Here is a 26,291-nt window from a genome sequence, read left to right as displayed (position 1 = left end):
TTAGTATATTAAAATATTATTATTATATTAAAATTGCAGATTTTTTCTAATTAGAGTATTTTTTTAATTTTCCAACTATTTCAGCATTCTTCTTTTCAATTAGTTTCTCGTAATTATGACTGTATTCCCATCATATTTTGACTTTATTCTTTCCACAACCTACATTTTCAAAAATTACAACTTTATTCAATGTTTTTTCTTTCCCACAATGTTATGACTTAAAAAAAACTATTTTTTTTCTTTAATATTTCCAAACTATTTATACTATATTTTTCCTCATAATATTTTGATTTTTTTATACTTAATCTCGTAAACTGCCGACTGCTGGCTTTTGCCGTTCTTTTTTTTAAAATTATTATTATATTTTTAGAATGCGCCGTGGGCCAATAAAAATAAAAAAATAACAACAAATGGCCCCCGGGCCGCACTTTGGACACCCCTGGTTTACATATTATTGAATCAGTACTTCTGAAACGGTGCCTGAAATGGTGCTTTAGAAATGCACCCAAATGAAGCACCAATATTTCGGTCAGGTCACGTCTCCCCTGCCTTATTTCTCTGAATCAAATCTTTTTTTACAATTGAGAACTTTTTGAGAGGAATGACTTCTCCAGTTACCTTTACCACACAAACAACGCTCAAGACTCACATTGGTGACCACTGGTGACCATGAAATACTCCCCAAACTCGCCTTTCTGAGGTCTGATGTCCCCGCACTGCTTTCCTCCTCGCTACCTTGGCAGGAAGGTTAATGGCCAACAGGTGCTGCTTTATGTGCCGCTGCCTCAGCTGTTTACCTTCATGGCAATTGTAATACGGCGGTTGTTTTACCCACACGCTGTTCCATCAACTATACACCACATTTTATGTCATGCTGTGTGTTTGTGGCATGCCCTCCCGTTTTTCCTGGGGAAACTTGGGTATTTTGCCATGGTATCCCTGCTTGATCTGCAAGGAAAATGGTGCAGTGCATTGGCAGTGGGCAGTCAGGCCTTTCCCTTATTTTCCAGAATGTGTCCCTTATTTTCAAATGCAAATGTTGACAGATATGGTTAGTGGGGCCGCCTGTTGCAATTACATCCTGTGTTTCAAAATGTGCGTCCTTGAAATGCTACCTTTCCACATTTACAAGCAACAATAATTTGGCTAGAAAGTCCAATAACTGAAGCTTGCAATTAAAACAACCTGTTTTTATAGCCAGGGGCGCCGCCAGGAATTCTGGACCCCATGGAAAAAAATCACCTCGGGCCCTTCCCCGCCACGCCCAACCCCAACCTGCTGATACTAAGTGGCATGTCATTGAACAGTGTTGCTCACCTTCTTCACTGGGAGGGGTAAAGTTATGTGGAGGCAGGGCTGCTGCTGCTGACTCATCTGCTGTTAAATCTGGTAAAAAGGGGAGGGACAAACTGATTTAATAATACATGCTAAAAATTTGCCGTCGCTGATTAAATGTTGGTTAAAAAGGAGTGACAAGTAGGCTAACACAACACGCTAACACTCCTGCTAGGCAATTTCATTGTGGACATTAAGCTAACGGGTTCATTTCCACGAGACACAGACTGGCTAGGCTACAAAAAAAACAGGTCACATATTGACAACCTTTTCATTTGCCTCAGACTTTATTTTACGAGGCGCTGGCAGCATTGTTTCTCTCTGCTCTGCCACAACTGCCGACTGACAGGCAACACACTGTCAGTCAGTGGCCCTTGGAATAGTCCTAACTTTCCCCCCCTGTTTATAACCCTTGACGTTTGATGCTACCAGTCCGTCAAATTGCCTGAAATATCAAATAAGTGTTTGGGTGAACCTGCAGCCAACTACTTATGGTGACACACACACACACCTTTCCTAAATAGTTTACTCTCCTGGACTCCCTAAACTCTGTTTGCAATTTAAGGCTGCAAATTAGAAGCGTAAGTCATCTGTTTCTCATAATCCTCCTGTCAGACCGGCAGCACGCCGGCCCCAACACACACACACTGTGATGTCAGACACACACACACACACAGTTGGCTCACTTATTTACGCAGTTGCTTCATACAGACATTGAAAACCTTCACTAGGTGACGCTTGATGTCACACAGAACACAAAGAAACAATGGCATTGTGTTCTCACCTTTTTACAGTCCGAGGTGCTTGAAAGGGCCCCGTGCGTGTTGTTCGTGTTGACGTTCACCTGCGAGTATGTGCTTGTGTCCTACGGGGGTTAAGAGTGTGTGTGTTTGTGTCATCAGCAACTTTGTGCATATGCAACCTTGGCTCACAGAATGTGTGACAACCTCCGTTGACGCGCCGTGGCTGCTCACTGACAGCTTTACTGACTCAGCGAGGGGAGCAGGACTATGGGAAAAAAAGACTTCCTGCACACACACACACACACTTTGGCTGTGAGGTCCAAGGTTTAGTGCTCACATTAGTAAAAGGAACAAGGCGGCACCTCTTGACCTACAAACCAGCTCAAGTGCAACATTGCCTTGTTGAGGAAGGTAGTTCTTTTCTGAATATAAGATACTGTAAATAAATACATATAAAAAATATAAATAAATGTAAAAAATTAATCAAAATTTTAAATATATGTCAATTATGAGTCATTTTATTTAGTGCTAAATAAATTAAAAAAAAAACAAACAGCATAGGCAGTAATTCTTTTTTTTTTTCATTGGTTCTGTGGGAAACTTCCTCCGAATGCAGCTTCCAAGAGAATGTGTCCAAACAGGTGCTGGATGCTATGCGGATCTCAGATCCCGGGTGGATTACATGGGAACGTTCGGGGTTGATCCGCTGGTCTGGCATCAGACTGCCGGCGGTAGGACAAGGTGGTAGAGCAGGTGTTTGACATGTGCAGATGTTAGCTCCGTCTGGGGAATAAAAAGGGGAAAATAAAAAATAGAAAAAAATCTCGCAGCAATGTTGGAATTTCCAACATCTCCGCCCCCCTCTCGTCACAGTGCGGCGCTCCAACGACAGCGCCATCACTGTTGGACACAGAGTTCGGTGATATTTGTCACCCGCTTGACATAATGGCTCTGGATCCTGTCTAGCATAAATCCAAATGTTGGTGCTGTTAACCCCTCAAGAAGCGGGAAAAGCGCGTGAGCGCAGCGCTCCTAATTAGCTGGAAGTGGATCTCTTTGAACCGACGGTGTCGCAGCAAAACGTGAAACATTTTCGGCCTCATTATAAGTTATCTAAAAGGCGAGCGCTCGTGATAATGAGGGCCATCCAGCGGGATGCGATGTGGTGGGAAGAGTGCGCCTAATTGTGTCAAATGGCTGCGAGTATTTCACATTGAATTATGAGGGAGGGGGAGGAGCATGAGGCAGAGACAGACAACAATAGTGTCAGATAAATGAGCTTCCATTGCAAGTAACGCCCAACTGTCTAATTTAGTGAGTTTTCCCACGTCACAACAAAATCATAGTAATTGTCACCAGACCAGTTGTGCCTTTCACGTCTAGTACAAGCTAGTTTAGCTTTGCGGTTAGCGAATGTTGTTTTGTGGTGTCATTACTAGAGGTTTTCCAGGAACCGTGGGGGGATCCGGAAAGGGGAAAACAACATTTCAGAAAATGAATTTTCTAAAGAACACTACCACAGAGTCTGTGTCCGGTCCGTATTGCGTATTTAAGCACATTCACAACCTACAACAGTCCAACAACTGAAAGGCTAGCTATCGCAGTTCAGCCTTATTCCCGGAAGTGACATCATCGGGGTGACACCTATCAGCTAAAGCAGAGTAAACAAACACTTCTGGAGGTATATTTTTCATCAAAATAGTAGTAATGCCAAAATGTGTTGCTGTTGAATGTTCAAAGTATCCGAGTGATACTGTAAGTTTGTTTTCTTTTGCAAAAAAGGATGTTTTAAGACAAAGCAAGTGCAGAGAACCAGCGGCAGATGGACGCCCACCTCGAGTTCTTTTCTTTGCGGTGATCATTTCACTGATGACTGCTTTGAAGGAACACCTTTACAAGAAGCATGTGGTATAAACGCATTTTGTAAAAGGATGCTAGTCCGCAGGTACACAGGAAAAAAAAAAAAGACGAGAAGAATGACGTCAAAGTTGCTACAGAACAGAGTAAGTCATGACTTGTTTACATCATGTCTTCTAAACACTACTCCATGATAGCGACAAGGCTGTATTTTCATTGTGGGGGGGCGGGGGCGGCAGTGGCTGTGACAGCGACAAAATATAAAATAAAACAGGCTATAAAGACCCCTTTACGCTCATTAAGAAGCCGATTTAAACTAATAATTGAAGAATTAGCAACAGCAATTTACACTTACCATTATGTGTTTTGAAGGCAACCAGTCTTCATCCCCATATCTTAAGGCTTAAAGTGGTAATTTGGATTTTTTGACATAAAGTTGTATGACATCCCCATCAAGCAGTGTAGTGCATCAACAGTGACTTGGTCCCGTGAGCCCAGTTGTGGTTGGATTTTGGTGAAGATGAACATAGTTCCAGTTACTAGCGGGGCCACTTGAGAAAAGAGTTTGGCTTCTGGAAACAATATGCGTTCAAAAAAGTAATAGATTTGCATCACAAAAATGCCTCGAAAAAATCAGACCTCACAAATCGCTCCACGTTACTTTTCTCTTTCGCCGTACCGCCGCGCACTGTCCATTCCTGTATATGTGATGAATGTTTACATATGTGTTGCACAGCGGATGAAGACGCGAGCGTCACAGCCATCTCCACCGCATACGCAGGAAAGGACAGGCGACAGCGCGCAGTGATACGCCGAGCGATTTGTGTGGTCTGATTTTTTCCGAAGGGTTTTTTTGTGATGCAAATGAATTAGTCTTTTGATCGTGTGTTGTGTTGCGAAGCCAAACTCTTGCAACGGCTTTAAGCTTGATTACTTTTCTTTTTCATTTTGGTCTTTTAATGTTATAACCTTGCATGGGTTGCGTGTGATACGTCATTTTGTTTGAAAAAAGCCATTTTCTACCAAAAAAAAAAATAAAATCAATCCTATTTTTATGGCTCGTACAATAACTCTTATGAGAGTCAGTAGAAAGGGAGGCCCCAAGGTGCTTTATGTTCTCGAGGGAGGCGCTCACTCTCCCACACTTACAAAACCCCTGCCATGTTGAATATCACTTTCGGTACTTGCATGACAACTAGTACTTTTTCACCCCCTTCTTTTCACAATCCTGCTGAAGGAGGTATTTGTTTGCATGTTCTGTTGCATCAAAAAATAAAATAAAACACCCCCATTGCTAGTCTCACCACGGGAATGTTAGCTAAGCTGCTTAGGTCGGACAAGGGCTTGCATTCAGCGTCCTGATTTCTTGCACCTCGCCATCAAGTCGTCCTCCGTCTCTGCTTTAATCACCACTGTTTGAGCGTTTGGCTGCCGGAACGCTTGACTTGTTCAAATAAATCATCACAATGTGGTTACTTCACCTTCGCACGGCACCATAGTGAGTGATCTCTGTCCCGCCTCCTTGAAGTTTGACATGTGCACAGCCTTTGTGTAAATATTCATTAAGTTAACCACTTTTTTTTGTGCTGCTGGAATTCATTTATTTTGGACCGACTATCAGCCCTTGTAACCTGCGTTAAATCTCACCCAGCCCTCTGGGCCAAGCCAAACACATTTGGTCATGGCTCTGAAAAACATTACCTCTGGTAGATATATAATACGGCACGCCAGCGGGGAATATGGGTCAACATTGTAGCGCTGACAAGAGAGCGGTGGGCGAGCGATGTTCTGCCGTGTTGCCGTTGCGCAAAACGACTCCTCACGCTGAGCCGCTCGACCGGGCGTGTGGCGCCGTGAAGTCAAGCGGCGCATAATCTTGGTGTGTTTTGTGGTTGCCGTTAGCGACATCACAATGTTCAACGACTGGGTTTCGTCTTCGCAGCGCTCATTTGATCGACACTGGCGGGCTGACTGGGCCCTGATGAGCGATGAGACCTGGCGCTCCAGTTGGTCCCAGCTCTGCCGCGTGGTGGTGATGTCACGGGTCGCATATTCACTGCCTGCATTAATAAGTCGTGTGGCGTTCAGCAAAAAGACACGTATCCGACATCACAAATCGAAAAAAATGCAAAGCGGGCTTTTGTTTTTGGTTGGCCCACTAGGAATATACGACAAAAGCAACTGCTTTCATGATTTACTATGCTGTGCTAAGTGAAGACAAAGGTCGTGTCCGTGAACCTAATACATCCTTTCTTCACCAGTGAACCTGAAATAAATCAGAAACCTACAAGAACCTCACGTTTTGGCAGTGGTTGCGGTGATGAGGAAAGTCTGAGAAAACGCCCAGGGAGCTCACTCATGTTGCAAAGCTGACAGCAATAAAAAAAAAAAAAAATCCTTTCGAGGAGCCAGAACTTTGCATTTGGATCGAGGGCGGACTCACGGGTCCCTTGTCCATTTTCCACCTGCAGCTTGACATGACATTACTGGGAGAGCACGCCGATACATCTCATGGAGGACGAAGTGGACTCAGTCGCAGCTTTTTATGGTTGAACCCAGGGGTCATTCGGGACTATTAATGTTGTCGATACGGCTGCCCATTGTTCTCTCGTCCCGCTAAACCCCTCTCTCCTATCTTTTCTCTCTATCTACCCTCTGCCCCTCTTCCCTGTCTCTCCATCACAACCCAACTGGTCAAGACAGACGGGCACCCCACAGAACTTGGGTTCTGTTCGAGGTTTTCTTGCCTCCGTTGCCAAGTGCTTGCTCATTTGGTTTCCTTGAACGTACGAGGAGCGCGGTCCTATACGGGCTGTGTCCTTTGAGATAACTTCTGTTGTTAATTGGCATTCGGCAATTGACATTCGAAGCACCAGTGAGAAGTGGAGGTTGTTCAGTAGAACTCTCCTGCAGAGATGCATCTCAAAAACCCAACCCGCTTTCACCCTCGCTCCTCTTAAATCTGCCAGCCAGGAACAGACACACCCCAGAACCCGCCGGCAAAACTGCCTTTTATCTGCGACTGATTCACATGAGCTCAGAGACTGTTCAGGCCCAGGTGACTTTTGCCAGAGTGGCGTTCCAGTGGGAAGGGTGAGGGGAAAATGCGGGCACAGCTTACTGGCAGCAGCTGGAATGTCGGAGCGAGTTAAAGCCTAACAAATGGTTGATACAGGTTGATGAGTGACCGCACACTCATGGAGCACATTCGTGGCTCGCTGCCATGACTTTTGAGGTGCCTCTCATGCCGCTGATTCCATTCACCGGCCCTACAGCTCGAACATCAAACCTTCTGGACTTGGAGATTGAAGTCCAGATTGCGGTGGATTATTCCACCACACGCGTTTATGGTTGGTGTTTGCTTTGCAAATTTATAGTGTGACCTTGCAAATTGATGCCATTATTAAGTTCCACATCTTAATGTGGAATATAACGTGGTCAAATAACAGAAATGTAATCCGAGTCAGCGGTCTTCTGAGGTTCAAAGGAAAACACCAAACTGATTGAAACTTGGCAGGTTTGCACGTTCCAGTTGAGCCGCCGCAGAGCATTCTTATCGCTTCCTCGCTGCGATTAGGCCACTTCCTGATGGCAGCATCGCAGGTTGAAATGCATTCATTGTGCTCATCAGCAGTGTCACATCTCAGGCAGCAGCCTTGTGACAACAATCACGCTGTTTTTTTGCACGGTTCCGAGGAGAAACTGCGGCCTTCCACTCACAGCTGTTTTCCTTGTCTTTCTCTGCACTCCCGTTGGAATGTCCTCGTGCGACGGGTGCGGCATTTATCTACAGGCTGCAGGTTCGAGCTTTGCTGCCAAAACCACATTTTGCTGAGTTCATCAACAGTGATGCAAGTTAGCAGCTAGCCCATTTAGATTGATTAGTGTCGCCTATTTTTGTGGTGTGCAGAAAATACGCTGGCACGTGGACACAATGGCCAGCAGTCTTTTCTAGTGCATGTCAGAGGATCTGTGACAACACCCCTCCCAATGATGGGCGCCTATCAGGCTGCAGCAGGTCAGGACCAGGCGCCGACGCGTGCCCCCATCCCTTGTCACAACTGCCATTTTCCCTCAGCCCGTTTATCAGGAAATGCGGCGTTCTGACAAAGCTGCCAGTGGCTTGTCTATCAGTGCCGTATATTTAGCAGCAGCCTGGCTTGGGGAATGGCTTGGAACAAATTATTTATTTTCATTTTTCACATTCATATAATTTGATATTTTAAATTCCGTTTTCTTATCATTCAAATCTTACTTTTCACATTTTTTCCCACTTTCAGATTTTTCTTTTTCAGGTTCAAATCTTTTCTTTCCACTTGCAGACTTTTGGCCTGAGTTTTGCCTGGGGCCGGAGGTTGGGGGTGGGGGGTGCCGTTTTGCCTTATTGTGTTGGGTACAAACTAAAAAAAATCAACTCACCACTTTGTGTAAGCTACAGGTTGTTCAAATGATGACTTCTAAACATGTGAGTGTGCATGGTGTGTGGAATAACTACATGAATAGTCTGAAAGTGAAAAACAGGAATTAGAAAAAAAAACAGGATTTATTCAATAGAATTACCAGTTTGAATCATAATTATATTTAACCTCAAAACTTTTGTTGACAATTTTCTGTTTCAAATTGTATGTTTTCGAGTACAAAACTTTTGGCATCCAAACGATATGAGCAACTTGTAAGCATCAGCCAGGGTGTAAAGTAAATTTTATTTGAAATTTTGGATTTTGGGGCTGCACAGTGGCCTAGTGGTTAGCATGTTGGCCACATAGTCAGGGACATCCTGGGCATTTCTGTGTGGAGTTTGCATGTTCTCCCTGTACGTTCTGTACGTTCTCCAGGTTTCCTCCCACATTCCAAAAACTTGCATGTTTGGTTAATTGGAGACTCTAAATTGTCCATAGGTATGAATGTGAGTGTGAATGGTTGTTTGTCTATATGTACCCTGTTATTGGCTGGCGACCAGTCCAGGGTGCACCCCGCCTCTCGGCCAAAGTCAACTGGGATAGGCTCCAGGGTTCCATTTGCATTCTTCCTCATCAAACACATCCAAACCCGCCTTAATGGACCTGGCTTTGTGCACTGGGTCAAGACAGAGATGAATTGGTGAGGAAGTTCTGGCTGTGCGGAACTTTTCACCAACAGGTGCAGCGGCAGCTCAAGTTGCAACAATTTTTCCCTCCTGCAGCCCTTGGAGCCACGCCCCCCTCCCATGTTCTGCTTCCTGCTTCTCTGCTTCTCAAAGGAATACCAGCGTGAGCAGCTTTAGTAGCGGCGTTTCTGACGTGCGTGAGGAGCTGAGCCGGGATGGGAGGTGGGGGGTGTTGGGTGGGGGTGGGGTTTCACTAATAACCAGGCAAGGTACACTAATCTCCCCTGGCAACATTTGGTTTACCTTAAGCTGGAGGGACAGCTGTATTAAAAGCAGGAATTATCATAATCAGTCGCAACTGCCTCCTCCCCGCTTCACCTCTCTGCATATAAAACTTCCACATTAGGCTTAAGAGTACAACGGCTTAGCGGCTGCTCGCCCTACATCTGTCTTCCGCCGCCACCACCAATCAGGAAGGTGCACTGGGGGGAGGGGGTGCAGGCAGATTGGAGAACATGGTGTAAGTGTATGAGAGAGGGGGACATAAATCTGATGATGCGGCGACTCATAAGTTCCCCATCAGGTCTACTTCTTTACGCAGACATGCTTCATTAGATAAGGCATGTTTTGATCAAACATTTGGACAAATGTACTTTCTTTGAGATGTATGTTTTTAAAGTTGTTTGCAGGAGCGTGCAGTTGTAATTTAAAACTTTGAGTGTTTTTAAATTGTGTCATTTCACTCACTTTTCACTTTCACTTTCCTTTACTTTGACGCAGAGTCTGGGATACATAATGAAGGGGGGAAAAAAATCACATTTTTAAAGTTGTAGTTGTTCACAGAGTGGATGGTTTTAATCGTAGGACATGCTTTGATGATGGTCGCAGCATTTGAGCGGCGTGCAGCCAATGTTGATCTACGTTTCTCCTCTTTGAGAGCTCTAATTTTACTTCACTTTTCACTTTCACTTTCCTTCTTTTGACGTAGAATCTGGGAAACAAAATGAAGGAAAAAAAGTGACATTTTTAGAGTAGCGTTGTAGTTGTTTACGGAATGAATGTTTCTAATCGCCCCTGCTTTCAGCTGCCACGCAACTCAATGGGGGCTATAGGCCCGGCCACCAACTGCTTGGTCCCACCTCCAGGCCTGGCTCAAGAGTGGGACCCCGGTGACCCACATCTGGGAAAGAAAAACCTGTCCTGGCCTTGGGGAAGACCCAGGACACGTTGGAGAGACTGTGTCTCTCAACTGGTCTGGCAATGCTGGACAAAGTAGCTGGGAAAAGGGATGTCAGGGCTTCTCTGCTTAGGCTGCTGCCCCCGCAACCCGACTTCGAATAAGTGGTAGAAGATGGATGGATGGATGTTTCTAATTGTGTACTTTCTCACATAGGTGCAGAGTTTGATGATGATCGCAACGTTTGAGCGGCTAGTTGATGATTTCTCCACTTTCTCAGCATTTTGAGTTGTCTAATTTCACTTTACTTTACGCAGAGTGTTCGTCCGACACACAGCTACAGATATCTGCTGGACAAGAGCGTGCCACAAAGAGAGAGACAGCGTCTCACCACTGCAGCACACATTATGCTGCAAACAGTCCCTTTTAATATCAGTATTTCCGAAGTTTGAGTTAAAAAATGTCCACAGTATGGGTCACCGCTAGTCACTGAGAACCACTGCTTTACGGAAGGGATGTTTCTAGTCATATAATGTCTCAAATGGGTCAGACCTCATCCTTGGTGCATGTTCACCGCCGTACCTGGTGGCAACAGAACATGACAGAGATACTTACACTAGAACCAGCACAAGAACGTAGGAGACGTGAAAGTGTACTCTAGCTGCATTGCATGCACACAGCTTCTATCCAGCTTTTTTTTGCCTCCCTCCGAGGCCCTCGGCACCATAAATCCGACTGATTACTCCGCAGCCCTTTTGCTTGACTGCACCTTCACAATCAGCCGTGGCCGCCAACAATGAGGCCCTGATGAATCAAACATCCATGGCATTAGTTTCACCTTGCTGCCCCTTTCCCATGCGCCACCGCCTCTTTGTCAGGCCCGGTTTGATGGCAAGGACTACTGACACTGGCTGCACCTATTGACAGACGGCTCTGTAAAGACACTGCCTGAAAGTCGAGGCTCCTCCCCGTTTTTTCCATCACTTTGCTCACAAAAGTAGGCAACAAAACCTGTTTGGAGCGCTGCAGTGGGACTCCCTGCTGCTGGATGCTTTGAGTCCAGTTTAGGTGTGCTAGATTGTGCTGGTACTACTTTAACAAACACTTTGAAAGAATGAATGAATGAAAAAACATCAACAGAATTTGACTCAGACTTTGATTTACATTGAAAAAGTTCGTTATGAGGGTGGGCTGAAAAGTTCAAGACCATGATCCAGTGCAGTGCTTGCATTTCTTGTCCTCACAAGTCCTTAATAGCAGATATGACCTCATTATCGGTCACATAATGCTTCATAGACAAGAGTGTTTTCTTGTTGGGGAACACAAAATAGTCAGGTGGTGCCAAATCCGGAGAATACGGCGCGTGATCAACCAGTTCAAGCCACATCGTTGTGTGCAGGAGCATTGTCCCGGTGAAACACAGAGGCACCCACTGAGCGGAAACCTCCCAGTTTGTGGTGCAGAATGCTCTCTACCTGTTCATGGGAGATGCTTACAGCGTTAGCGATCTGATGAACAGTTTAACGTCCATCGTCCATCATCATGCTTTGAACACGGTTGAAGTGTTCCTGGGTGGTGGCTGTGGCAGATCGTCCAGACCCTGGGGCATCATCAAGGCTCTCTCTACCCCTCTTGAATTCAGCTGCCCACTTTTGCATAGTTGCTAAAGATGGCGCACCATCCCCTAATCTAGCATATCCTTGGTCACGAACCTCTTTTTCTGCATATGTTTGATAATCCAAATTTGATACATTTCCTCAAAATATGTCTAGTACTACTGGATTATGTATCTCATGTGGGTTTATCTGAAAGGAAATGAGAATGAGAAAAGGTTTAATTTAATGCGTACCAATTTTTATTGCTGTGACATACTTCCTTCTTAGTCAGCCTATGAACTTTTCAGCCCACCCTTGCAGGTTAGACGTCTGATAACTAGTCTGGCTGCCACTGCAAAGTCTTTGAAAACTTTCACCTAATTGGGTCCAGTTGAATGTGACATGTCCGCTGGGGTCAAGCTAGTATGGAATATGGACGGCAGATCGCCCCCCGCGGCACTCTGAGTGGCGTTGCGTCTTCCTCTGCTCAGACAGCATGGGGTGGTGGCAAGCAGTTGGGCCGCACGGCGCCATTATACCTCTAACGGGAGATCAAACCCAGGATGTGCTGTGAAAGCATCGGGGGGCACTAATAGCCTGTATGGCACCCTGCGTGCATGAAGGACAATGTTGCTATGACGTTGGAGGCTGCACGTAATGAGAGTGAATAGAGAGTGAAGTGCAAATACGACGGACAAACAGTTTTTGTTCCAAATGGAGATCTTTCGTTTTGTTCCCTTCTTTGTTTCTTCTTTGCTTCTTGGCTGCCAAAGGAAGCCACACAAACCAAAGACAAAGCACAACATGCAGAGTTAATCCTTTGATGCTCTGAACGAAGTTCTTGTTATAGTATTCAAAAGAGCACTTCAAACTTTGGGTGTTTGTATGAGTGTGTTTCATGACCGTTCTGGTCCATTTCCAAAGGCGTTTCAAGGGCGTTCAATTTCAGAAGTTCCACTGTAGATCCAGCAGATGTGCATCACCGCCACCTGCAGCACCTTTGGCGCCATTTTTGTTGCTTCTGTCTTTATTGATTGAACTCAAGCAGTGCCGCCCCACGTTACAAGCAGAGGATGTGCATCGTTGCTGTGAAGCAGAGAGCACCAAGTCCGCCTGCGGGCAGGTGGGAAAAAAAGAGACGTGGTGGTGTAATGGTACAGCTGCTGCCTTTTAAACCACAGGGGCTGAGCTCATTCCCAGCCTTCTCTTAATTTGTTATTTTGCACAAAAAATATGGATTGATGTCTTTCCTGTGAAGTCGTATTACTCCAAAACATGAACTAACCAAATTCAGGTTCAAATTGTATAAAAAAAATATCTGTGGAGTGACCAACTGCCCTGTGTTCCCAGGACGTATCCTGTTTTAATCCTGGTATTTCATTTTTTTTAGAATTTAGAAATTGAAAAAAAATGTTGCATTCGTAAACTGCTGCATGTGACATCATTCCTGAGACATAACTTTATGAATTAGTGTTGCCAAAAACATGCGAGGACTTAACCTTAACCTAAAATTGGGGACGTCATGCACAACAGTGGTTCAAATTTGCAAGTTCTTCAGACTTTAGAGGGCAAATTCAATCTGAAAATATTACTTCCCAAAACTTAACAAGCATTTGACCTCAGATTCTCGTGTTGCTCTGTTTTTGGAATCATTTCCCTGCCAGTTTTGCACGTTTTTGGACGGTCCAAATAAAATTCTGCATATTTGCCTGAAAATCCTAATGTCTCTCACTTGGAATGTGCATGTGGTTGCTTGTGTGTACGCGTGGAAGGCGGGGAATAAGACTCTCTGCTTCCTACAATTCCACAGCATTCCATGAGTTAACTCGCACACACCGCCTCGAAACCAACTAGTCAATCATCTAAACCAGTGACTCTCAACTGGTAGGTTGTAAGCCACAAGTGTTTTCAGTGGGTCGCGAGTCTTTACAGAAGCAAAAAAACAAAACAAAAAAATCATAAGAAAACAATGTAACGTGTCCGTGAATGCACCATGCATTCTTGTCTTCTCGTTATTCGCTTGCTACGCCTCCACGAGATGCATGCCGTGTTTATGGATCTTTACCCTCACTTTATGGTCAAATCATTTTGAGTTTGTAAATCATGCTGTTTCGTGGTTGACTACAGCCTATCACTATTACTAGTCAATAGTCAATAAATATGCATATTTAAGCAAATTGTATAATTATGATTGTACATATTTTTGGCCTCATTGAAGCATGTTCAAGCATAAAAATGGCTACACGAACTAAAGTACAAATATAAGGCATTCAGATGACGCATTCAAAGACATTGTTTGGATATGTCGTTTTCTACACGGATCACAAGGTGTCAGCAATGTGATATTGATGTGACAGGAAATACTGTACTCTTTCCCAATGCTAACATGTGGGTTTATATTATGTCTTATATGTCTTATTTTGTGTCATTATGTCTGTAATACGAGTGTAAAGGTAACTACAGTCGTCCCTCGCCACTGCGCACTTCAAATGTCACAGCTTCATTCTATCATGGTTTATCAAAAATATGTTAATTAATAAATCATGCTGTTTTGTGGTTGACTGCAGCCTATTACTAGTAAAATTAAATATGGATATTTAATCAATTGTTGGCCCTAAAAATACGAAAATGGTTAAATGAAGTAAATTACAAATACGAGGCATTCTAAAGATGAATTCAAAGACGTGATGATATGTAGGATTATACACTGATCCCTTGGTGTCAGTAATGTTACATGATTGAGAAAATAGCCAACACAGTATTGTACAGAAACAGGAAGTTCTCTCAATGCTAACATATGAGTCTATTTTATGTCTCATGTCTAATTTTCTTTTATTATGTCTACTATATTGGATGATAGGAGTGTAAAGGTGACTATAGGGTTGTTATTTCAGGTCTAGAGGGCTCTAATAACGTTAAAAACCGTGTTAAGGTGGTAAACAGGTTTGCTATATTTTAAACACAAATTATGCCATTTATAAAGAAGGAATCCTACTTCTACCATGTTGGCCACGGGACGATCTGGGTTGTGGGAATCTCCGTTGGGCATCTCTGTGTGGAGTTTGCATGTTCTCCCCGTGCGTGCGTGGGTTTTCTCCGGGTACTCCGGTTTCCTCCCACATTCCAAAAAAACATGCATGTTAGGTTAATTGGTGACTCTAAATTGTCCTTAGGTGTGAATGTGTGAATGGTTGTTTGTCTATGTGTGCCCTGCCATTGACTGGCAACCAGTCCAGGGTGTACCCTGCTTCTCGCCCGAAGTCAGCTGGGATAGGCTCCAGCATACCCGCGACCCTAGTGAATGTAAGCGGCACAGAAGATGGATCGATGGAATATAGAGTGTTTGCATGTTATTACGAGCGTTGACCTGTCCCACTTTGTTCGATGCTCCTTCATCTAACTTTCTCCCACACTACTATCATGTATTTTTACCTCATATTTGGTCCCCAATGCTGACACTATGTGGGAATGCATAAAAGAAAGATCTGATGACCTTAATGAGTGCTAATGTGCATATTTGTTGGATTTGTGCACAACAAGTTAATTCATGCTAGCAAACAGCGACCAATAATGTTCTCTCTGAAAAACAAACTCCAGGCTCGTACTGTTGGATGGTGGGTCTGTATACATTTAGTGCTTTTAATTTGATGTTGTTCCTGTCTTAGTTTTAGACAATACATACGGTAATTAATCATGGCGAGCTATACCAACCTCTGTTCATCCTGATTTTGTATTGCATTTTTAACTCAGTTGTTGTACTCATTGATAATTTATTCTTCATTATGTCAGCATTATTCATAATTTATACATGAAACTCTAGGAAACTTCACCTGCACTGTCCAGTATCCAGGTATTTATTTCACAGTCACACTGGTTGAATTTTTGCCTAAAAAGTTACCAAATTGACTCAAAATGACTGAATTGTTTCGGATCATATCGCTCTAAATGAACCAATATCGTTCTTGAATCGCATCTGCAACCACAAATCGTGAGATGCGAATCGAATCGTTATTAAAAAGAAATCGTTACACCCCTAATAAATACTGTAAGATCAATTAGATCGGTATAATGTACACACTGCGGCTATTTACATCCATTCTCGCCTTCACTCATGCTAAGCTACAGAGCATGCACGACAATCTTTTCGTTGTTCAAGAGACGCAGTGTCAACCGGTAGCTAGCCTGGCGATACCCGGTGCTTGTCTCTACGATCCGTTCATCTCAGGATTTATGGCTGATTCTTATCGATCCAGAAGGCTGCTACCGTATCTCTCACTTGTCAAACCGGATATCCGGACGCCTCGGTTTATCCTTAACAACTCTACTAGTGACGTGTGACGGCGGTACGCTCACCACGGCTCGTTGCAGCAACGTTTCAGGGCGTTAAAGGAGAACATTAAATGAGGCTTTAGTTTCAACCTAGCTTGGCCATAATAACAGGAGTAGGATGAACCGATTCATCATTGGACCATTCAAACTTTCATTGTGTGAGCACACACACACACGCACACACACAAACATTTGGAGTGTATCCATAGAAAAAAAGCCTCTTTGTTCAGGATGACGGCTCATAGTCCCAACATGTGTCCAAGAGGGGAGGTTTAAATCTGCCCACCTGTCCACACGCTAATCCAGCCTGTCTCATGCTACACAATTAATTAAAAACTCTGATTAGTAACCTACATTCACACTGATATTTGCCACACCGAAATGTTGGAAAATATGCCTCAGTATATGGAAAAATGCGTTGAAAATGTGTGGCCCCGAGAAGGAAAGCGCAAGCAGGATTCTTAACGCTTACAGCGGAATTATTGAGATTAAGAATTATCGAGATTATATGTGTTGTATGTTTTCGGCAGAATGGAATATAATGAGCGGCAAATCTGGATTAGGTCATTCACATCACAAGAGGGGAGTGTATTCAAATGATTATTGTGAACCTCTTTGCATGCTCACATAATGCCACCTTTACACACATGCAGATTCACATGCGGGACGAGCAAAATCCATGCAGCCAAAAGGTGTGTGTGTGTGCACACACGTCCGTTACCAACGCAGGTTACACAAATGACACAGTGCAACAGATGATGGGCATTATCCCATCAGCCTGCTGTTTCTCCATACACTCTGTGTTCCCTTTGAAAGGACAGCCGGTGTGTGTCCATGTGCGCGCGTGTGTGTGTGTGTAGCGTGGATGAAAGAGGGAGGGGCCGGGGGGCTCCTTTCACACACTGTCATACACACACACACACACAAACACACACACACGCAGCACCTGTCACAAACAGCCTTTCAGAACAAGAGAAACTTGAGCCAGCTGTCGAGCTTGTTTCACAATTTTTCAGATATTTACACAAAGTGTACATGTGCGCTGCGCACCTTCACACGGCACTCACGTGCGTATCGCACTGCAAGTTCAGCCCGCCCGATTCTGATTAAACACCCCTTCCGTTTTGTCACATACACTCAGGATAAAAAAAAAAAAAAAAAGACCAGCTGGAAAATTGCGAGAATTTACGTTTTGCACTGTTGAATCTTAAAGAGGTTCTAAGAAGAGCTTCAAAATGTAAAAATAAGAAATGGGAATGAAACAAAAAAAAAGTAAGCAATTTCTTAAGCATTAAAGGAAAACTGCACTTTTTTGGAATTTTGCCCATCATCCACAATCCTCATGTGAGACATGAACACACGTCTTTCTCTTTTCTGTACCTTCTAAAGATATAAAAACAGCCAAAAAGATGCATCTAAGAGTAGACGTAATGGGAAACACTTATTCCGCCTATAAAGACTTCTGACTAAAACTCCAAAAAACGGCTCCATTTACATAACATGACGTTCATATTAGCCAAGCTACAGCTACATTGTTATTATTATTAACATTGTTACGCCGAAGAACTACGTTACTGGCGTAGTGACACCTCGCCACACCACACCGGCTAGCTACTAGCCGACTAGCTACTAGCTGACTAGCAACTAGCTTCACCACACACTCGCCCGCGCTCACAACGCCTCAGGCCGCGATCAAAAGGTTATATTGAAGCTGCTGTGTGTTTGTTTTTGAATTTGGCAAAGTTAACGCGAGGTGTAGCGTTCCTTTTTATGTTGCTATGTGAAATCAATGCACTCAGAAATGCTTAAAAAGACCAAAATAGGGCAAAATACTGCAAGTATTACATGTTGTCATGAATATACCTTTTACTGCATGGTTACAGCATGTACTATATAAAACCTTGTTGGAGGTTTTTGGGGATGTTTTATAGCGGCCTTTGTAGGCAGCATAGGTGTGTCCAATTACGTGCATTAACTACCTGTCTCTTTTCAGCTGATTTTATATTTTTAGAATGCACAGAAAAGAGAAAGATGTGTGTTCATGTCTCACATAAGGATTGTGGATGATAGGCAAACATTTTTTTTTTAAATTGCAGTTTTCCTTGAATACTAATTGAAAAATTGACATTTTGCACTGCTGGGTCGTAAGGAGGTTCTAAGCAGAGCTTCAAAATGAAAAAAGAAGAAACGGGAGTGACAACAAAAAAAAAGTAAGTAATTTATTGCAAACAAGCATTAAAGTGAAATAGGCTGGTTATCTGTTGATGAAAAGTTTAAGACGATAGTGCAAAAAAACCCAAATGAATCAGGACTGAGTAGCTGTGCCATTCTTGTTAATCAGCTGAACAAGTGGTTTGGGGCGTGCCTGATGCCAGTGTTTCCAGGAGGCCAGTGGGAATGTTGCTCCAGGTGGTTAAAAATGGCTTCACGGAGGGCATCCACTGCCTGGAACGGGTGTCCAGTTTTATAAAGTTCCCTTGCCATCCTTTCCCAGATGTTCCCAATTGGATTCACATCAGGGAAAAACGCAGGGTGGTCCAAAAGAGTGAGCTAATTTGCGGACTGCAGCATTGTCCTGTTGAAAAAAACAGTCATTACCACACAGATGAGGGCTTTAATTCATGAGGGATGCTCCCTGCAACATCTCCACATAGCCAGCTGCCGTTTGACGCCCCTGCACATCATCCACATTTTGATGAGCTACCTGATCCAAACTCAGAAGGAAACAATGGAAGCCGCGTTTCCACGGCTTGCCACAGAATGCTTTTCAACATCTAGCTGGTGTTTGCATGAGAGCTGCGTCGGCGTCAGTTAAAAGAAGAAAAGAAAAGAAAACGCCACATCAGGGCAGCGTGACAAGTCAACAAGGAAGTAAACAAAAATGTGTGTACAGATATTGTCCAAAATGCGCATTTCCTTTCCCTCCCCAGTGTTAAAAAAATGCCCGTCCACTTAAAAACACCGTCACTGGATATCATCAGCATTTTGGCCAATCAGACGCATGTGCATATATTACATGTGCAATGACATGTAATATATATTTATATATTTCTTATGACACAAACCAAAAAGCGGCGTTTTACCAACACAAGTTTTTGAAATCCTGACTCTGGCCAGAGTTTACCAAAGCTCAGTTTCTGAGGGCAAAATTTTTCATTTCCGTACGTACGAATGACGAAAACGCAATGCGCTTTTAAAATACCGTGGAGTCTCGGTTAAGGTTAGCGTGGTTTTTGATTTACGTTGAAAAATGTACCGCCGTTCGTGTGCATTTGCCGGTTAGCTTACCAAACAGCATTACACATTACTGTATTTGTAATGTGTTTTGATCACAAACATCCAACAGCTTATTACGTCCAGAACTGGGATGTCATTCGCTGCTGTCTCTGTGGTTCTTTGCTAGCGAACACAGTTACGCCACAAGTCTGTGCTTTTCTTATTGATCAAGGCTACAAAATAAGCCACAACAACACCAAAGAAAGTTGCAAGTGCCAGCATTTTAATAAAGAAGGTGAGAAACCCGATTGAAGGCAAGAGATAACTCATAGCCACAACAACCAAGTCTTTAATCGAGGTAAAGGTGACGTTAAGTGTTCATTTATCCCTTTCATTCATCGTGTATATGCATGTAAATTGTAAAACTATTTTTAAAGTGGGAAAAATTGGGTTAGAGCGCGTTGCGGTTTGAGTTGGACCTTCTAACCCGGGTTCCTCCGTGTCCGTAGACTTACTGGCGTGTCCTCGTTTCAGAACGCACGTTTTTCCTAAGGCTATTTTGTTTTCACAGAAGTGACTATTCTCCGTCAACCAGTCGAGAGACTGTCAAGCGTTTGTACCCCGACCCCCCACTGTGTTTGGTACCCCAATGGTAGGGGTTTCAAAAAGTTATTTTTTTGATCCCTTCCCAGCTTTGGACAACAGACGCACCAAATAAACTGAATTCTATGGGACAAACCTGCTTAATAATGTGTTTGGCAAACGACCAGAGGATCAGAAAACACCAGAAGACGTACGTGCCTAATGGGTGTATAACGCACCTCGCCAGAAGGTTAACTTCCCTGCCTGTAAATTGCTGCGGCGCCCCCCCTCCCGCCCCCAACTTCACCGCCAACAATAGGCTCAGCGGTGCCCTGGTGATTGCCTCTTTTCACATGGAAATGGCAGCTGCCTCTCGTCGGCCAGGTTCCCCTGAGCGGCGTACAAATGACAGTTTACAAGGAGAGCTGGGATGGATTGGAGACAGTCGCAAAGGTTGGAGGGATTGAGCAGGATATTTTTCTTGTTTTTTTTTACACACAGTGACATGTAAATTAGCTTTAAGAGCGCCACTTGGGATGCTGATGGCGCCCTAATTGTTAGAGTCAATGGTGGCCAACAATCTCTTCAGCCGGAGCAGCCTTTGACAACAAGCGCTGCCATCAAAAGACGTGTCATCGGCTCACCTCCGCCAAGCGCACGCCCTTGTTTGCCGCCCCAAGAGCTATAGCTTCACTCGGCGGGAAGTGGTCAACCCGCCCCCCTATCAACATTCCCCCAAATCCTTTAAGTGTCAGGATAACAAACGAGCAACCAGTCAGTCGACCATGACTTTCCCCGAGTCGGAAACTTTAGCTGTGGATGAGACAAGTGAAGCGCCGCAGAAAAATAGTAAGAAGAAAGGAAAAGATAGAAATCCAACATCTGAATGCACAAAACTCTGGAGGCTCGTCAGAGAGGCCACAAGTTCAAAGTCGCAGAGTTCATGAAAAGACGTTTGTCTGCTGCTTGTTTAGTTCGTAGTTAGCGGGCTGCTCGCCACACACACACACAGACTCGCTTGCTGACTGAACTTTGCTCTGCAACTCTGTGCTTGAGAATTAAAAACAAAATGTTAAGTGTCGTTCTGCAATAAGCAATCCATCAGTAATTTCCATACTGCTAAACAGCGGAGGTCTCTGCTCGTGTGGTCGTACGCACGGCACAGCGAGGCTCTTAGAAGTGGGACTGACTGGCGACCAGTCCAAGGTATAGTCTGCCTTTCAGCCACTGACAACTGGGATAAGCTCCAGCTTGTCTGTGCTTTCTCTGAACAGGATAAGGGCTAGAAAAGAATGAATGGATAATACGCAATCTATGTGTGAAGTGTCTGAGAGTGCTTTTTGATGTCTACCAGCAATAGTCAACTGGTGGGTCATGGGAGCTGTTTTCAGTGGGCCATGAGTGTTAGGGTTAGGGGGGTGTGAGCCTAAAGGATACGGGGTTCCAACCATAAGGTTAGGGTTAAGGGTTAGGGGCTTTGAACCCTATAGTTAGGGGGTTCTAACCCTAACCCTTCCTGGGCAAAAAAACCCTCAAACAACATAATGTCACTTGCTAAGTGCCTCGGCAGCCGCATAACCGATGCAAACAGTCCTTTTTAAATAGAAGATATCTGAGACGTTTTACGGCTGCAAATGACGATTATTTTTGTGTAGTCGGTTAATCTGAAACTTGTCCTTTCGATTAATTAATCGAGTCATCGGTTAGGCCCGAGACGGCCCAAATCAATGCGAAGCAGACACAAGCAGCAGTTTGGTCGGCGCCGTGTCAGAAAAGAGGCAAAAATGTTTGTTAACTGTTTCCCCGCGTCAACGCTGATGTGTGTGGATATCTTGTTTTGCATGAGACACAAATGTAATAGGTCTGCGTTCAGTGATGATGAAAGAAATTTTAAAAGGCTGAAATCAGGATATTTACATTTTTAAATGAAAAAAGCCAATACCAAAACAGTTATGGGATAACTTGCAAGACACTGCAGAAGTCTTGTTGACAAAATTGAGGGTTTAAGTTGAGGAAGGTGCTGATTAAACCTGAATGGAGGAAATAAGGCTCGTCAGCCCTAGATAAGGTCATGTATTTCGCTGAGCATAGTTGTGAAGCCTCCCGTATTGCCCTTCTTTGCCGGCATCCTCCCTTTCCTGTATTTCCTTTTTAACTTTCCTGGCAGCCGGAACAGCACAGCTTCCGGTCCGCTCAGCCTCAGCAACACTCGGTTTGTGGCAGACCCAGCGAGCTGCATGGGATGTTCCCTTATTTTCCCAAGAAATGCCCCAGAGTTTCAAACATTGACAGGTATGCCACTGAGTGCTATCAAAATCAAAACCCACGGCTGAATATATGAGGTCTCACTCTGCGTTATATTTGGAAGGCCAGGCCTGCTCCTTATCGTCTCAAACGTGTTTTTTGAGGCCGCCAAGTGGAAATGTGGGACAAGGTTCTCGCAAATGCACACTGGCTCTTTTCGTGGCGTCTTTGTGTCCTGAGAGGATGTGCACTCGTATTAAGAGCACGGCAATATGCTAATGAATGTTGAGATGAGAGCTACAACAATTATTCAAATGTTTGATAAATTATTCAGCGGAGACACTGTCAATTATTCATTTGGGCGAGCGATAAAGTTGTGCTTTTTTTTTTATTCTTTCTTTGCGAGTAAAAAGTTTCCTTGTGGGATCTGTCCATCCTTTCATTTGTCAGGCGTCGTCTCCTTGTGGCATCATTGTTGTAGCTAGGTGTGCCTGAGCATCCAGCTGAAGGCCTGCAGTGTGCACATTTATATTTGTTGAGCATCATTTCACATGCAGGTTTTGCTACATCAGTGTGTGTGTGTGTGTGTGTGTGACTCAGATGCAAAAATCAATACTTCTCAGTGCAAACATTTGTTTGTGCCAAAGCGAGCTTGTTCTCCTTCTTGTCGGAGCAAGAGAGAGATCAAAAACAAACGCAAACGCTCTATTTTACATGTCGGAGGAGTCCTTACGCGTTACTCGCCGCCGGCGTCGCCTCATGCTCTTTAATTGTCCGTCAACCTCTGAGGCGATTTGATGTAAGAGACGTGGCGAGCAAGCGCCGGGAGGAGAGGAGTTGTGGGATGCTGGAGCCTCACAGCGGTGCGTTCAAATGCCTGTCACTCTGCTTGCTGTTCTCACCGACGAGGCACGAGGCCCGGATTTCCGGACGTTTAAGGTGACCATAACATCCTTAAATCTGATAGGTGTCCCGACTATTCCTCGTGCTGCATCTAATTCAAGACGCGACTCCCACATTTCTGAATTAGGCCAATAATCGGCCGAGCTGCACGCCGCGCCATCTTCAGGCTGCGGCTGCTGAGTCTTTATTTAGACACAACACAAACCCGTGAATGTATGCATGTCACCACACGCTCGTATTTGTACATGTTACTCAGTACAGTGCAGCGTCTCACAAGACAAATCCACACAGGAAAAATAGTCATTTCCGCCTTTATGACCTTTGTGTCAAATTAGGATTATAATCTGGGCCTTCAACCTGCATGCAGGTACATGAACACCCCAGCAAATTGATCACATATTGATAAATTATTAAAATAATAATATAGAACATAATAAATATGAAAGGTAAAAAATATATTTTAAAAATTAATCATATATAATTAATAATTTTACCCTGCAATGTTTTATTTAAACAGGCAACAAGAGACAAACAATTCATCTTGCAATCACACTTTTATTACCAATTTCCACATGCAGAATAAATATTAACCCAGTAACGCCCTGCTCAATTAACAACATATATGCATTAAAACACCCCACCCCCCGCCCCCACCCTTAAAGGTCAAATGCACACTTAATCCGTTTACACGGTGAATATGCGGCCCCACGCAGGCGGCGGAGAGGTACCACTTCATGCCCGCCTGGATAAATGGATCCGCAGCCACGGTGTGTTCAAGTGTGTGCGCGAGAGAGCGTAAACCGCATCGTTTGGCATGCAAACAAATTACCCGTTACGGGCTCTCACCCAGGGCCGCCTCCACCGTCACTTCCAGAAAAGTTCACTGAAATGGAATCCAACTTACCAGGAACTGTTTGATTCCACCTGTCCTTCCGGCACATGTGGGCCAGCTGCTCATTTTAATAATAATAATAATAAATGCAGTGAACTGTCAAGGCTTCCATTTTTCCGCTAAAAAAATACACTTGTGTGTTTGCCTGTATCTTGGTTAGGGGGTGTAAAAACGAGCGGGAGGGGGGGGACTGATTGATGATTTAATTAGCCATCCAGTGGCGACCTGCAGAAGGAAGGGACACAAAATAACCCTTTATTTGCATAGCCAATCAACGAGCTGCGCGGGCGGGGCTTGCACAACCCTTTCTCTCTCTCTCTCCTCCCCCTCCTTGCCTCCCTCCCTCCCACTCTCTCTCTCTCTCTCTCTCTCTCTCTCTCGCTAGCTCGCTGCGTGTACACGCGCGCGCGCGAGGTAGTTGACGTCTTTAATAAATGTGGGATTCATCCTCTTAAGTGGCCTCCAGAAGCGAGAATCACTCCAATAAAAGCCAAGAAAATGTCTGTGATATTCCCATAATATTCCTGCAGGGACTCGTGCAGCTCTGCCGTCACTTTACGTCCCTCCGTGTCCCTTTTTAAAAATAAATATCAATATATATTTTAGTGTCACATTGCTCTTCTAAAAAGACAGTTCGTGCTTTCATTGCAAAATCTACTTCTGGTTTTATACGAATTATCATAAATAGGAATTTGTTTAAATACAGAAAATAACGCATTGAAATTCAGTCCTTTTTGTTATGTGCAGGTTAAAAAAAACAAATAATGCAGAAAAATATATCGATGATATGATTTCTCCCAATTCTGACATTATTCCTCAACATTTTTATCATCAAGTTTGTTTTGTCACCAGGAAAAAAAATAACATTGGCGAGTTAACACTTTTCGTTTTGCTTAATTTGTGCAAAAATAATGACTCCAAACAGAGCAAGGGAGGCGCGTTTGTTAAGAGTTAAATTCAATAAACAACCGCACTCCTTGCTCTTGTTACATTTTACAGAAAATACAGTTTTTTGGCTCACACCACCAAGCGGTTTGCGGTCAATAAAGCCCGCGCAGATAATGCACATTTCTGCCAAAAAAAAAAAAAAACACGGAGCGGAAACATGAAAAATTGAAAATAAGAAATAAGAATCCTTACGTGATTGCGGCTGGCGTGGACGCACTTCAAGTTTCCCCCCCGCGCGCACACACGCACACACACACACACACACACACACTGGTTTCTCTGTACAAAAGACAGGGATGGAGAAAGCGAGAGGAGCGGGAGGGGGCAGCAAGCAAGAGAGTGCTGGGATGGGAGGGAGGAATTTAAAAAAATAATAAAAAAAATAAGTTGAAGCCAGAAGATGCTCACGTTTGGCTCCCCTCAATTATCCCCTCCCGTGAAGATAGGTGGCGTGCGTTTCAGGGGGCTTCTCCTCCGTGCGCACGGCAAAGAAAAGGAGGTGGAAAGAAAAAAAATGTCATTAGAAGAGGCGGAACACGTCAGTCCCGACCCAGGTTTGTTTCCTGGAGTGGGTGTAAGACATCAGTTGTAAACCTGCCCGAGCAGGACGCGCGCTCCCTCCCTCCTCCCAACCACTAGCAGGCTTTATTTCTAAGGCTTTATTATCACCGCTGGACCGGGGATCCGCTCACCGCCGCTCTGCAGTGTCATCGGACCAACGCCGCTGCAAGCAGGTACGTGCCTCGCACTTAAAAAAAAAAAAACAACAACATTTATCCACATTCAAGGCTGACATTGGAACTTACCTGCACAGGTGGATTTCGCTTTAGTTAGAAAAAAAACACACAATAGCCACAACAAAACATAAAGGGGAGGCGCCTCCTTGCACCGCACCCGGGGACAGGCGCTCCTTGGCCGGCGTGTGTCCCCGCGCAGCTCCGCTCTGCTCGGAGAGAACCAAGCGCGACGCTGCTCCGCCTGATCGGCGCACTTTGCTGTGCAAGGGCTCACTTTGTGCCCACTTGCGTCACGCTTGTAACACCATTTCTAAACTTATTCTTAACTTAGCTGCTTCCCACGACAACATTTTCAACCACTTTTTTTACACTCGAAATTGCATCTTTAAAACCATTTCGGTGTAGCAATGCAAGTTCCGTTACTTTTGTGTGTGTGTGTGTGTGTGTGCGCGCGCGCGTGTGTTCGGCTCAGCCTGAAAACGGCCTAAAATGTGATTTATTCTACTCTTAATTGTTACATTTGAAGCCCCAGCGCTGTCTGTTGCTTTAAATTAGCAAGTGCAAAATGATAGGCAACTTTTTAGAAATGAAATTATTTTTAAAGTTGAAACTCGAGTTGAAACAATTATCTCTTGTTGTTGATGCAT

At 44.2% G+C, this 26,291-nt stretch overlaps 1 protein-coding gene and 1 long non-coding RNA gene across 5 annotated transcripts in view; one reads left to right on the top strand and one right to left on the bottom strand.

Moving 5' to 3' along the window:
- Nucleotides 1–18,326: 18,326 nt before the first annotated feature.
- LOC129193932 (uncharacterized) lies at nucleotides 18,327–26,052 on the bottom strand. The gene is made up of 2 exons (XR_008573653.1): nucleotides 25,100–26,052; nucleotides 18,327–18,697 (listed from the first exon to the last, which is right to left on the bottom strand). It is a non-coding gene; the product is annotated as an uncharacterized LOC129193932 (long non-coding RNA).
- Nucleotides 25,217–26,291, top strand: part of zeb2b (zinc finger E-box binding homeobox 2b) — a 66,237-nt gene continuing 65,162 nt past the window's right edge. For 3 of the 4 annotated variants that reach the window (XM_054798710.1, XM_054798720.1, XM_054798729.1), the window contains exon 1: nucleotides 25,218–25,641. The gene's annotated coding sequence lies outside the window, so the exon portion shown is untranslated. Of the gene's footprint in view, nucleotides 25,642–26,291 lie in introns of all 4 variants that reach the window. The other variant, XM_054798702.1, reaches the window with a different exon arrangement.

Source organism: Dunckerocampus dactyliophorus, chromosome 1 (assembly GCF_027744805.1).
Source record: "Dunckerocampus dactyliophorus isolate RoL2022-P2 chromosome 1, RoL_Ddac_1.1, whole genome shotgun sequence".
Classification (NCBI taxonomy): domain Eukaryota; kingdom Metazoa; phylum Chordata; class Actinopteri; order Syngnathiformes; family Syngnathidae; genus Dunckerocampus; species Dunckerocampus dactyliophorus.
This window is presented reverse-complemented; position numbering and strand designations above follow the sequence as displayed.